This window comes from Natrix helvetica, assembly GCF_964273705.1.
Source record: "Natrix helvetica genome assembly, chromosome: 6".
NCBI lineage: Eukaryota > Metazoa > Chordata > Lepidosauria > Squamata > Natricidae > Natrix > Natrix helvetica.
In genome coordinates, this window is record NC_138553.1 from 28,815,808 (window position 1) to 28,830,413 (window position 14,606).

The window sequence follows — 14,606 nt, forward strand, 5'->3', positions numbered from 1 at the left end:
AAAAGATAGCTATGATTTAGGCTCATTAACTGTGACAGATTTTAGAAGGTCATTATCAATTAATTATTTGATAATTACCACTATTGGTTTCAGTAAAACTGTGTTATAAATTTTAATGGTATCATAATCTTGAATGAAAAGTCTGGATTGGTTTGTTTTCTTTGCTCTCTTTCTTATTCATATTAGATGTGATTCAAAAAGAAAAAGAGCTAAAACGCTTTTTTTAAAAAAAAAACTTGCATATTTTTTCAAAGTTCATATGCATTTCCAGCATCTTTCCACCAGTTTTCTTCTTTTGTTTCTTTTTTTAATTTTATTTTATACAGTTGTGTATTGTACAAGAATGAATATCTAATATTTGTTTTGCCAATCCCCTAAAAGTGTTCCTTTCTTTGATTCCTAAAATAATCAAATGTGCACCTTCCCTTATGTCAGGGGTGTCCAAACTTGGGAACTTTAAGACTTGTGGACTTCAACTCCCAGAATTCCCCAGCCAGCCTGGCTGGGGAATTCTGGGAGTTGAAGTCCACAAGTCTTAAAGTTCCCAAGTTTGGACACCCCTGCCTTATGTCATCAACTGGCAATTAATTCAAGATTATTTTCAAGGACTAAAATTTCTCATATAAGCCTTGTATTAACTTTATATAAAGAAACTGTACACTCAATAACTGTACGTACAAATTAATTGTACGTACAAATTGATCTCCCAATAAATGGCAACAGATGGTTAGATGTATGGTAATATAGATTATGTAGAGGGAAAACAGATTGCCTCCACCTGTTTGTCATTCAGAAAAGGGATGAAAAGTATCCTCTATCACAGAATCTTCAGTCTAGAGCAGGGGTCTCCAACTCCTGGGCCATGCCCCACTACCGGGCTGCAGCTCATTCAGAACCAGACAAGGGGTGGGCAGGCATGCAAGCAGCAGGCAATTGCACTCAGGCGCAAAGCTTCACTCATGCGGATGGCAAGTGTGCTCGCGCGTGAAGTTCCATTTGCACAAGTGCAAATGGAGCTATGCGCACGCATGCCCCTGCCACTCGCATGGAACTATCCCCATTTCACACACATACCCCAATGCCAGTCCACCAAGACAGAAAGGGTGTGAACCGCTGGTCTAGAGAGTCCCCCGTAACGGACATCAGTGATTACAGCTGGACTTGGTTTCTTGTATTTTGATTTTCTTAGATATGCATGTTTTATATTTCTTAAACTTTTATTATTATAAGCCACCTAGAATCTAGTCAATAGTCAAATTTAGTAAATAAATAGGCAGCTAAATAAATAATAAGGTTAATATAACAATATAAACATAGTAGATTATAGAAATATTGCAAGAGTTAAGTATTTTAGAACACCCTGCAAGCAAAAAGAAAAAAAGAAAAAAGAAAGTAGCAACTCTAATTCAAGATATTAAATATGTGGATTAATTCTGAACCTCTCATTCTGTGTCTTATTCTGACCTTGTAGAACACAACATAAAGATGCACTTTCTCTATGTTGTCACAATAAAGTGTTCCTTGGTTTTCTAATTTGTGTAACTCAAAATATTGGACATATTCCATCATAAGAAATATTAATCATCCAGAATATTCAATAACCCATTAGAAAAAGAAACCGAAGAGAAAGAAATAAGATGTCTGCTAATATTCACTAAATGGCTTTTTAAAAATTTCAGAATTCTTTCAGTCTAGAATGGTATGAATACAAAATCAGCAAAAATGTTTTCAAGGCTTAAAATGAATAAATAAAAGGTGATCTTTCCCTGAGAAGAGTTGCTTAGCCAAGGGAAGTATTTCCTAGCAACCTTCGCACAGCCTTAACAAAGCAATTTTCGGCTGGTTCAGGTGAATCAGAAAATGAAATTGACAAGCCACTAACTTCAAAAGGGAAAGTGACCTTTCTTGCTTGCTTACCTCCAGCTGCAAAATAAAGGGACAAAAAAAAGTCAGAAATGAAAGCTGGATTTATTTAACGTTAACAAGTGTGGGTCAAACTCGGATCAAATATTGAACACCTGAGATTTTCAGCTGCATCTGAAATTTTGTTTCTTGTTTTATTGGTTTATGTAATGAATAGCCCAGAAAATATTTGATAAAAATAGATGGGGGTTAGTGTTACAATGCGCCAGATAATATCAGGCTGCATAGGATCCACAGAGTACAGCAGACATGTGCGAAATCAGGAGACTACAGACTGCTGGAGACTTTACTATATAAAGGAAAAAGGACACATGCATATACCTCAGAACTGAGGTGGGAACCCTACTCTTTGGAGCAAATGTCAAAAGCAATTTCCTTTCTATCTGACTGAATGAGCATGGCCTTTTAAAAACTAGAATCCAAAACAGTGTTCAATAGATTGCATCACAGATTCATTCTACAGATACTAAAACTGACATTTATAATCTAAGGCGCCATTTAAAAGAGATACTGAAGGTACATGAACTTCCAGCTGTCTTCTAGCTCTCCACGGTTATCCACTATTACTTGGCTAGGAACATGAAATCCGGAGCATGTAGCTCACCAAACTACATAGGATTAGCTTATACCAGGGGTGTCAAACTCAAGACCGGATCCAGCCCACAGGGTGATTAGATCTGGTCGGCGGGACCACTTTGGAAACAGTGAGGACCAGCCCACAGTGCCTCTGCCAGGGAAAAGGAAGTTTGAGAGGGCTGAGCCCTTCTGAGCTCTGTTTTTGCTGGCAGAGCAGTGGTGGATTGCGACTGGTAGGCCCCGGTATGGGCGTACTGGTGCCTGCCGGGAGCACCGGGTACCATTCCGGTATGGTGCTCCAGAGGGCCCACCTGCCTGCCCGCGCTCCTTACCAGTATTTGAGCTCTTTGGGGTTTCTGTGCACATGCACAAGCATACGGCGCCTGCATGATGCTCTACTGAGCAGCTGGAGTGTCGCAGAGGCGTCGCAGACCATCACAGGCGGTAAGTATGCATCTGCATGCGTGTTGCACGCATTCATGTGGTAGATGCCGGGCCCCATTGCACCATACTGGTTGCAATGGGATCTGGAACCCACCACTGTGGCAGAGAGTTGCAGGAAGCCATCACAGCTGGAAATGGAGTTTGGGAGCCCATTTTCACTGGCAGAGTGCTAGGGCTGCCACAGGCGCCCCCACATGAGTGATGTTGAGCTGGCCACCCCCACCCCACGCCCCAAGGTCAAACCTGAAACATCCCTGATGCAGACCTCAATGAAATAGAGTTTGACACCCCTGGCTTATATGATTAAAAAGGGGATTTAAGCTTGATCATTGTGATGTTCTGTGGGCGAGAAAAACACTGGAATTGAGGAAGTCTCAACTATAGAAACTTAGCATTCAGTGGAAGTTGTGATAAATCCAAGATGAACAAATCTCATTGCCTTCAGGTAGACATTCTTCTGCAGAAGGACACAGCTAGTGATAGATCATGGAGAGATTCTCCAGCCGAATTTTAAGAAAAGGTTCTCTCCTTGCTGTTGCTATATTCACTAAAACTGATAAAAACTATTCGTAGACATAAGACTCCAACTGAAGAATCAGAAAAAGAAACTGGATGCTTAATCACTCACAGCCAGGATATCTGTTCTTTCGGGGACACCTCGAACAGGTGAATCTATTGCAGTCCTAGAATTATGATAGTCCACAATACTTCCATCTTCTCTGGATTCAGTTTTAGTTTATTTTCTCTCCCTAGCATATAGACAAGCATTCAGGAGTGTCATGATATTGTCTGATGATATTGGCAGCAAAAAAGGGGATCTGAGTATTAACAGAATTTTGATAACATTTAATTCCAAATCTCCTGATGATCTCTCCTGCGTAAAAGGCTCCAGGGGCAAACTGAAACCTGGAGGGACCCCACAAATCTGCTCTGACATTGTGGAGTAATGTTCACTAAATAATTAATAGTAGCTGACCCTGTGTGACAGAAGGGAGAGTAGCATTTGCAGAGCAGTGCCCCCAGTTCTTAAAATATCAGTCAGACTAGATCAGGGGTCTCCGACCTTGGCAACTTTAAGCCTGGTGGACTTCAACGGGAATTCTGGGAGTTGAAGTCCACCAGGCTTAAAGTTGCCATGGTTGGAGATCCCTCGTCTAGAAAGGTAGTATAGTGGCAGTGGTGGGTTGCAGGTGGTACGCCCCGGTAAAGGCATACCAGTGTCTGCCGGGAACACTGGGTAGTGTTCCGGTACGGTGCTCTGGAGGGCCCACCTGCCCGCCGTCCTTACCTGTATTTGAGCTCTTCGGCGCTTCCGCGCATGTGCACAGAGTGTACAGCGCCTGCGCAATGCTCCACCGAGCAGCTGGAGCATCTTGAAGCGTTGCAGGAGGTAAAGACACATGCACACACTGCGCGCATTCATGTGGTGGCCATCGGGCCCCGTTACACCATACCGGATGCAACGGGATCCAGAACACACCACTGTATAATGCAGCGATGGTGAACCTTTTTTGGCTCGCGTGCCACAAGTGGGGGGAGAGGAGGGGGCGTGTGCGGGCGTGCCGCACCCATAATGCAACGCGCAAACCCCCCCCCCCCCATTTTTACATGCTTTTTTTCACCCTCCCCAGGCTCCAGAGGCTTTATAGGAGCCTGGGGAGGGTGAAAAGAGCCCCCCCCCAGAGGCCCTCCGGAGGCTTCAGGGACCATCCGGAGGCTTCCCTGAAGCCTTCAGAACACTTAAAACCACCCTCCGAGCAAACCGGAAGTGACTTCCAGGTTGCTTGGAGGGTCGTTTTAAGTGCTCCGAAGGCATCAGGGAAGCCTCGGACGGTCCCTGAAGCCTTCGGAACGCTTAAAACCACCCTCTGAGCAACCCGGAAGTCACTTCCGGTTTGCTTGGAGGGTGGATTTAAGAATTCCGAAGGCTTCAGGGAAGCCTCCGGACGGTCCCTGAAGCCTCGGGGGGTGGGGGCGGGGGCGGGGGCGGGGGCGGGGGTGGGGGAGGCTCTTTTCACCCTCCCCAGGCTCCTATAAAGCCTCTGGAGCCTGGGAAAGGCGAAAAATAGCTTTTTAAAAGGTGAACTCAGCTGGCCAGCGTGCGCATGCGTGCTGGCCAGATGACAGGACAGCGCCTTGCGTGCCCTGACAAATGGCTCCGCGTGCCGCTTGTGGCACGCGTGCCGTAGGTTCGCCATCACTGGTATAGTGGATAATACTGAAAACTGCTAAAAGATTCAAGAGACTGAAGCCAACGAAGGCTTCTCTTTCAAGGAAGAGTACAACCTCACCCAAAACACAGTGAATCTCGATTTCATGTGAGACACTCGTATCTATAATAAGTTCACATAAGGATCAGAATAACATTTATTCATTCTTAAATATATTTTGCATGTGTATAAACATACATACATGAGTATAAACATATAGGTGATTCATTAAACTATCGTTGGATTTTCTGAACTGGTGACTGATTTAAAACACTTTTCTGTCAGGAAAAAAAAACTCCACACTGTTCAGTATTTCCACATACTAACTGATAAATTCAATATGTTACAATACCATGAATGCTATATTGCAAAATTGTGTGTTAAAGATACATTCAACTATATGGAGTGCCTAGATATGCTCTGTTTGCTTTTGGAGTGGGAGTTGCTTTAATTAATCCTTTCTTATTTAACAATAACAATGATATAGCTTTGTAATAACATCATAATGGATTAAACAATTTTTCCATGTGTGAATATAAAATGTAACATTGTAGCAAAGGGAAGCAATGTAATCATCACCTCATTAAATGCACACACACACATACACACACAATTACAGAGACAAACCTTTAATACAAGATTATACAGTCATAGGTCACACTTTAAAAGACAGAATACCAAAGAAAATATGGCGAGAGAGAGAGGACAACAAAATCAGATCAGCAATTCTTTTTCTAACTAATGGTAAGAACCAGACTGGTCCCAGACTGGTCTTGCCTCTTACAGGAAAGTTGCACCTTTTCTTTTGATGAACTCTCCCAGTTATTCTCCCCTTTCTTGAATGTTCTCCGTGGGAAGCAAAATTAAGAAATAACCCAGAATACAAAATATCCCAACTAATTTATTTGCCTATTATTTGTGCATTTAAAAAAAACTCAAAACTAAAATGTTTAATGCATAAGAATATTTAAAAATCAGTTAAAAAATGTCCATAGAGCAAAAATAGCAAGAGGTAAATCCCTCCATAATTCCAGTTGGAATTCTTTCAACCTTGCCCTGCTTACGGGGGTGTAGGGCTCTTCCAGATGATTGCATTGACATGTGTTTCTTGAGCAGACAAAGAAGTATGCGGATATTCTTTGATCTTTCCCAAATGCCAAGCCCTTTCCTGCTTCAATAGTGAGCTATGTCAACTTTTTAGATGCAGGTTATCTTAAGGGAATTCCCCAGCTGTGTTTTCCCACTCATCCAATCAGGGTAATCTACTAGTAAGAAGCATTATCACCAATCCCTCTCCTTAGAGATTCAGCTCACTGCCAGAAGTTCAATCCTCATCAGATCAAGGTTGACTCAGCCTTCTGTCCTTCTGAGGTCAGTAAAATGTGGACCTAGATTGTTGGGGGCAAGATGCTGTCTCTGTAAATTGCTTAGCGAGGGCTGTAAAGCACTATAAAGCGGTATATAACTTTAACTGCTACTGCCATTGCTATTAACAAGAAGTGGGATCATGTTGGGTAATTGTAAGTGGCTCCAGTTTAACCACCATTCAAGTTGCTTAATTAACAGACTAGTGACCTGTACTCAGACTATTTCTACAGGCAGATTTATTGCTCTTCTAAAAGAATGCTCAATTTACATCCAAAAAATTGCCTGCTTTGCCCCACCATTTTAAGGCATCTCTGCAATGGCCTAGATATGAGAATAAATTATCATCACACAAACTTGCCTTTGAACTATTAGTGGAACATCTTAAGGCTGCAGTTGGAAAGACATGTAAATGTCAACAACGGGTTAACTGATCTGATCAGAATAGCGTGGCAACAATTTCAAGGAAAATTAGTAAGAATGAATGTTTTACAAGGCCACATTTTGATGTTTTGTTCCAAAGATTCCCAGTATGAATTGAAGATAAGGCAAAAATTACCGGCAGAGATAAATAACAAAATGTATGTGGTCCACTAAAGGACCCAGGGTAAATGGATTTTGGATTATAAACTTATAAATGGTTTATGCCACCCCCAAAGTTTGAGTTTTCTCCATCGTAAGGTGTGGCTTGTTTTTAAGATTTGTTGAACTCATCACATTTTCCTGATTAGGCAGAAATTATTGCATCTATTTTATATTTTGTTTCTAACTAATAATTTGATTATATTGGCCATAGCTGATTATTGGTAAAATTAATTTAACTTACCTCACTTAACCTTTCAAGCTAATGTAAGACATTTTAAAATGCAGATTTAAACCAGGTTTTTTTTGTATTACAATATATTTTAAGATGCTTGTAAATGTTCTTGTTTTCCTTTCCCATTTTTATTCTTCCCTTTGAGTGTACGTGTAAATTAATAGATTATAATAGAAAAAGAAAACAATAAATATTTCATGCAGGTGCTCTACACTTTACACTTGATTGATTGATTGATTTGATTTGATTCTTATGCCGCTGCAATCATATAACTCCCAGTGGTATAAAACAATCATAATGTATCTACAAAATCAAAACCAAATATACTAAAATGAAGCCATACATAATATGATAATGTATAATATCAGAGACACTATTGAATTGGTTAAATGCCCTCCAGAAGAACAGCATTTTAACATGATCCTGAAATGCTAACAAGGTCAGAGGAAGTCTAATTTCCTGGGAGAGTCTGTTCCATAATATAGCATGTGAGAATGCAAAACTAAAGGCTGTCCTGTTGTTAACATTTCAGCTCTAGAATCTTGAACCAAAAATGTAATCTCTATGTCAACTGTTGACTGAGAGCTACTCTGTCTAAATCAGTGATTCTCAACCTTCTCAATGCCGCGACCCTTTAATACAGTTCCTTATGTTGTGGTGGCCCCCAACTATAGGAACCAGTGTCTCGGTCGAAAATATGTGTTTTCCGATGGTCTTAGAACAGGGGGTTGCAATCTTAAACACTCAAAGAGCCACTTGGGCCCAGAGAAAACAAAACATCGGGAGCCACAAAACCTGAGTGGGCATGGCCCACTCGATGTTACTCATTCCCACCGGTCACTTGACTCCCCCCTAGCCACGGTTTCCCAGGTTTTGTGGCTGTTTTCTTTTCTATGGGAAATGCACACACACATACACACATTTCTCCCTCTCCCCTTCTCTCTTTCTCCCTCTCCCCTTCTCTCTTTCTCCCTCTCCCATCTCTCTCTTTCTCCCTCTCTATCTCCCTCCGTCTCCCTCCCTCCCTACTCTCTTTATCTGTCTTTCCCCCACCTCCATCTCTCTCATTCTCCCTCTCCCATCTCTCTCTCTCCCTCCCTCTCATCTCTTTCTCCCTCCCTCCCTCCCTCCATTTCTCTCTTTCCCCCTTCCTCCCCTTCTCTCATTTCTCTCCCTCCCTCTCCCCATCTCTTTCTCCCTCTCTCCTTCCCTCCTATCTCTCCCTCCCTCTCCCCATCTCTCTCTTTCTCTCTCTTTATCCCTCTCTCCCCCTTCTCTCTCTCTGCTGAGGAACAATCGCCAGCCATGGTGGAGGCCTCGCTTCAGGTGACCCTCCTCCCCCTCTCACAATCCCCTGGCCTTGCTGTGTCATCCCTTCCCCTCACATGAGAGGAGAGGAGAGGGAGAAGGAGGAGGGTCGCCAGAACCTTAGTGCAGGAGCGAAGCAGCCCTGTACCTCCCTTTGCACCACATTCGCCCATTAGGCAGCCTTCACTTCCTGCCACTTCAGGTTTGAGCTTATGCCCTCCGCACTCGGCCAAAGACATGGAGGACACAGCAAGGTCATGGCTGGAGCCTTAGTGAAGGAGAGAAGCTACATCCTTTTGTGCCCTGTTAAGACCCTCCTTAAGGAAGCAGCCAGCCGCCCCGCGCACACCTTTGCTGCGCTTTGATGCTCGCTTGTGGGTGGTCTCCCCATGTGTGCTCACCCTCCTGGCCCCACCACAGCTGGCCAGGGGGTTGCGAGAGGAGAAGGAGGAGGGGTCGCCCTGAAAGGAAGTCTCAGCCGGAAACAGAGGATGGACGGGGAGCAGGAGCACCACTTCCCACTGCCACTGCCTCAGACCGGGCGAGGAGGAGGAGGAGGGTCAGTGGGGCACCTGGGAAAGCATGTGGGGGGGCACAGGACAGGCACCCGAGTTAACTGGCGTGACTCAGGGGAATCCAAGATGCGGAGCAGTGCTGAGAGGTTCCGATGCTCCGGCCCTGACGGAAAGCAGAGCACTGCGGCCAGGCGACCCAGCGCGACTGGCAGGGGCTGCTGGGCAACTCTCCCCTGCCCATTCCCTGCGGCGGCGGCTTCCCAAGCTCCACTGAGCCTCCTCATCTGTACCACTCGTAGTGCCAGTCGAAGAAGTGGGGCTCGGTACCGAGGGCCCGCACGCCCGGGTGGCCACGGATGAACTCCAGCATGGCGCAGGTGTCACCCTTCTTGACGCCCACAACCTGTAGCTTTGTATCTTGACCCTCTAATCTGCAGGAGTTTTCCTAAGCACTGCCAATGCAACTGAGCCCTACTTACCCCTTGGATGGAAATGGCTGCCAATGCAACTGAGCCTATTTCATAGCCAACTATCCATCAGAGTTGAATCAAAGAGAGCAGTGCTTAGGAAAACTCCTGTAGATTAGAGGGTCAAGATACAAAGCTACAGATTTGCTTCTGGAGCAAATTTTAAAATTGCCCACAGCAATGTTTCCCACAATTCATAAGGTATTCCCACAAAACAAGTATTCTGCATATGTATAAGGGCAGAGCAATCCAAACATATTCATTTAGACCAGTGGTTCTCAACCTGTGGGTCGACACCCCTTTGGGGGTCGAATGACCCTTTCACAGGGTTTGCCTAAGAGTCTTGAATGTGGCTCTTCCACAACCCATGCTCCCCAACCCCGCGCTGGTGCCGGCCGGGGAGCCGTGGCCGCTGCCGGCAATGGAGCCATGGAGCTTGACCGGTAGCTGTGGCGCTGCCGAGCACTTCTGCTGGGCGTGCTGCTCTCGCTCTCGGGTACCTGCCTCTGCTACAGCCTGCTGCTCCTCTGCTGCTCCCCCCAGCCACCCCCGATGCCGCCCTCACCTGCTGTCCGCCCACTCTGCCTGCCGCCCACAAGAAACTTCTGCAGAAGTGGCACGCCTACCCTGTTGCCCTCAGCCTATTACCCGCCCCCCCTCGACCCAGCTGGTGGGCAACGGGGGCAGTGGGAGCAACCAGGCCAAGGTGGCGGTGGCCAAGCAGCTCCCGCACGTCAAGAAGGCTGGCACTGCTCTCTTTGATTCAACTCTGATGGATAGTTGGCTATGAAATAGGCTCAGTTGCATTGGCAGCCATTTCCATCCAAGGGGTGAGTAGGGCAGAAGGCCATACTACAAAGATATTTCTCCAATTCTGAAAAACTGAATTAAGAGTCAGAGGAACTTGGCTGCCTTTACCTTGTGTTTAAAGCCAGCCTGCCTGCCTCTTGAGCAAAATTCCTATTGTTTACTCATCTGCAAAGCCTGGCGCTCCATTTCTGGCATCTACATTTTCAATGCTAGCTGATCCTCAAGAGAGAAGTGGAAGGAGGATAGGAAACAAGGTTTTCCATCTGGCTTTCATGGTTTAGTAACCAATATCTGGTGTCATTTTTTTGCCAGAAGTTCATGCTTGGATTTAGACATTAATTTCACTCTAGTAACTACTGATTTTCTGCATTGTACCCTCCTCTCAAAATGTAGATTTTGAAGAAGTGGGTTATTGTAGCGATCTGACTGGGAAATTCCAGTAGTTGCTGTCAGGGGTGAGATTCAGCCGGTTCATACCTGTCCGGGCGAACCAGATATCAATTTTGCATCCGGTTCGCCAAACCAGTTTTTGCAAGGACCAGCTGACCCTGCCTGCCCCACCCTCCAAGGGGTCTCCGCGCAGCCCATTCATCATGCCAGGTAAGTGCAGGGCCTCCAGAGCCCGGGGGAGGCTGTTTTTGCCCTCCTGGAGGCTCGTGGTAAGCATCCGAAGCCTGGGGAAGGCAAAAAATGGGCCTACTGGAAGTACCGGAAGTCCTATTTCAGGCCTTCAGGGGGCCTCTGGAGCCCAGGGAGGCCATTTTCACCCTCCTGGAAGCTCAAGGTAACCCTCCAGAGCCAGAGGAGGGCAAAAACACCCCCCTCCCACACCATAGTGCAGGAGGCCGAGTAGGCCACGCCTACCATGGCCCCACCCACCCAGCAACTGGGCAGAGAACTGGTCACTAACATTTTTCAATCCCACCCCTGGTTGCAGTCCTTACATCTTAACGTTGCCCATGTGGAGAAATACAGCTCAAGGGGTGACATTGCAGAACTCAATTGCAGAACTCCTTATAAAAAATAAGGAGAGAGAGAGAGAGAGAGAGAGAGAGAGAGAGAGAGAGAGAGACAGAGAGACAGAGAGAGAGAGAGAGAGAGAGAGAGAGTGTGTACTTCTTCATTTGGGAAAGATTTCCAAAACTTGGATTAATTTTAAAAAATGCTTGCAAAGATCTGATTTCGTTAAGCTTTTCACTTAAGCCTTTCCCTTTGGCCTTGGACAACGGACCCTGCTGGAAGTGAATATCTGTATTTTCTTCTCAGCAGACCTACAGTGAGACAAGCACTTGAAGAAATGAAATCCAGCTAACATCCACTCCTCTTCTGAAAAAAAAAAAAGTCTACAGTGGCAAATGAAAGAAATTAGACTTTTTAGACATTTGAGAGAACAGAAGTTCTTTTCTTTGGCATGTCCCAAAATGTAGCATACAGTCATACAACCGCCTTCCATCAAAATGAAGACAACAGTTTCCTTCAAATGTAGGATACAAAAAAGACACAGGTTTCCATGAGATTGGAAGATAACGCATCCCCAGAATCAGGAGACCAACAAGTCTCTGCTATGGATTCAGATGCTGATGAGTGGGATAGAACGAACTCTCTCCCCAGCATTGGCCCTCTTTTTTCTCTGACGTTTAGAAAGACCTTAAAAATATGGCTATTCCCCCAAGTGTGGTAACCAGGATGAGTAATTTTCCACTGGGATTTATTGTTGCTTTTGTTTCTTCTAAGCCCTCGCAGTTGTGCTGTTCAAGTTGGACAGCCATATAGATTGAATGCATGAATTAATGAGTGAATGAATGAATTCCAATTCAAGGGAAATTCCTTCTAGTGGAAGTGCATTTTGTGGATTGGGTTCGTTCCATTCAGAGGATGCTTTTTCTATATTTTCTGTAGAAACTGAATTGCACAGGAATCTGAAGCTTTTTTAACTTTGAGTCAATACAATACAATACAATAGCAGAGTTGGAAGGGACCTTGGAGGTCGTCTAGTCCAACCCCTGCCTAGGCAGGAAACCCTATACCATTTCAGACAAATGGCTATCCAACATCTTCTTAAAGACTTCCAGTGTTGGGGCATTCACAACTTCTGGAGACAAGCTGTTCCACTGATTAATTGTTTTAACAGTCAGGAAATTTCTCCTCAGTTCTAAGTTGCTTCTCTCCTTGATTAGTTTCCACCCATTGCTTCTTGTTCTACCCTCAGGTGCCTTGGAGAATAGTTTGACTCCCTCTTCTTTGTGGCAACCCCTGACATATTGGAACACTGCTATCATGTCTCCCCTAGTTCTTCTTTCTATTAAACTAGACATACCCAGTTCCTGCAACCGTTCTTCATATGTTTTAGTTAGCTGTAAACAAGGTGGGAAAAGAAGGAAAAAACGGTATAGTGCTGCACAGACATCAATAGATGGGTCAAGCTGGTGGGTTGAGATCAGGGGTGGGCTTCAAAAATTTCAGAAATGGGTTCTCTGCTCAGTTGTTGAGTGGGCATGGCCTAGTTGGCCTCTTGCAAACTGCTTTCCCCGGGTTCCAGAGGACTTCTAGGAGGCCCATTTTCCTCCCTCTCCAAGCCTCCTCATGGGCCCTGCACTTACCTCACATCCAAAACAGGCAACGTGGAGACTCCTGGGAGGGGCGTGGTGGGGTGGCAGGGGTGGGATGTGGTGGGCGGGGCCAGCCAGGGGTAGGATTTGGAGGTTCTCCGAGCTGGCCATAACATTAGCTACAGCTTCTCCCAAACCCGTAGCAGCCCACCCCTGGTTGAGATAAGATAACTGAACCCATGTGAACTTTAATGGGTTGCAGGTATCACATATACTGTATATTAAAGAGGAGTGAGGAGTAAGAATGGTTGTACTAATATCAAGGTTTTTGTTATCATCTTCGCAGATGTGAAAGGGCAGAGGATCCTAGTAAAGACTCCACTGAGTGCAGACAAATGCTGCAACAATCATTCTCTTCTTGTATGTTAACCCAGTCTAGGAAGCTCCTGCAGTAAATTCTCTAGAACCAGTTCTTTTTTTGTTTATCTTCTTACTCTCTAGCCTTGTCAAACTCGATTTCGTTGAGGGACACATCAGGGTTGTGTTTGACTTTGGGGGCATGGTGAGGGTGGGCGTGGCCAGCTTGACATCACTTGTGTTGCGGGGGAGATGTGGTGGCTCAAGCACTCTGCCAGCAAAAAACGGCGCTTGGGAGACTGCAAAAGCCTCCTGCAGGTGAAAATGGAGCTTTTGCTGGCAGAGGGTTGCAGGAGGCCGTCGCAGCCACCCAAACTCTGTTTTCACTGTAAGAGGTACTGTGGGCCAATCCTTTTCTGTTTCCAGGGCGCCCCCATGAGCCTTGAGTTTGACACCCCTAATATGTTGAGCCCAGTCTAGAAGTAACCCAAATGTATCTTTTAATTGAGGGCTCTGGCAAGCACTAACTAGATCAAAATCATCACCCACTTTCTCTAAATGTGCCTAATATATTATGAACCCTTTTCAGAAGAGTATACTACTACTGCTTCATTATGTCATCTCCCTCTTCTCTTTTGGCTACTCAGACATCAATAGAGGTTGTTAGACCACTGTTGCCAAACAATGTTTAATATTCTGAATTGCTAGGCCTTGATCTTACCTAGTTTGGGTAATGAAACGTCTGCAAGAAAACGAGCAAGCTCAGAGAGCACCAAAGTCCCCTCATGTCAACCCTGAGCTATAAATACAATACAATACAATAGTAGAGTTGGAAGGGACCTTGGAGGTCTTCTAGTCCAACCCCCCCCCCCTAGACAGGAAACCCTATACCGTTTCAGACAAATGGCTATCCAACATCTTCTTAAAGACTTCCAATGTTGGGGCATCCACAACTTCTGGAGGCAAGCTGTTCCACTGATTAATTGTTCTAACTGTCAGGAAATTTCTCCTCAGTTCTAAGTTGCTTCTCTCCTTGATTAGTTTCCACCCATTGCTTCTTGTTCTACCCTCAGGTGCCTTGGAGAATAGTTTGACTCCCTCTTCTTTGTTCTCCTTTATTATTTTCCTTTATTAGTACATTTACTTTAAGTTTAACATACTGTAAGTAATCGTACCATCCAACCCTCAACCATGATCTTCTAAATCTAAAAATATTCTATTTCTTAACAACAGCCATTTCTTCTATTCAAACCAAACAGCAGGCA

The 14,606-nt window shown here is 44.9% G+C and overlaps 1 long non-coding RNA gene across 1 annotated transcript; it reads left to right on the forward strand.

Moving 5' to 3' along the window:
- Nucleotides 1–6,408: 6,408 nt before the first annotated feature.
- Nucleotides 6,409–13,418, forward strand: LOC309394737. Its single transcript, XR_014175778.1, has 3 exons — nucleotides 6,409–6,524; nucleotides 11,705–11,917; nucleotides 13,331–13,418. It is a non-coding gene; the product is annotated as an uncharacterized lncRNA (long non-coding RNA).
- The last annotated feature ends 1,188 nt before the right edge of the window (nucleotides 13,419–14,606 follow it).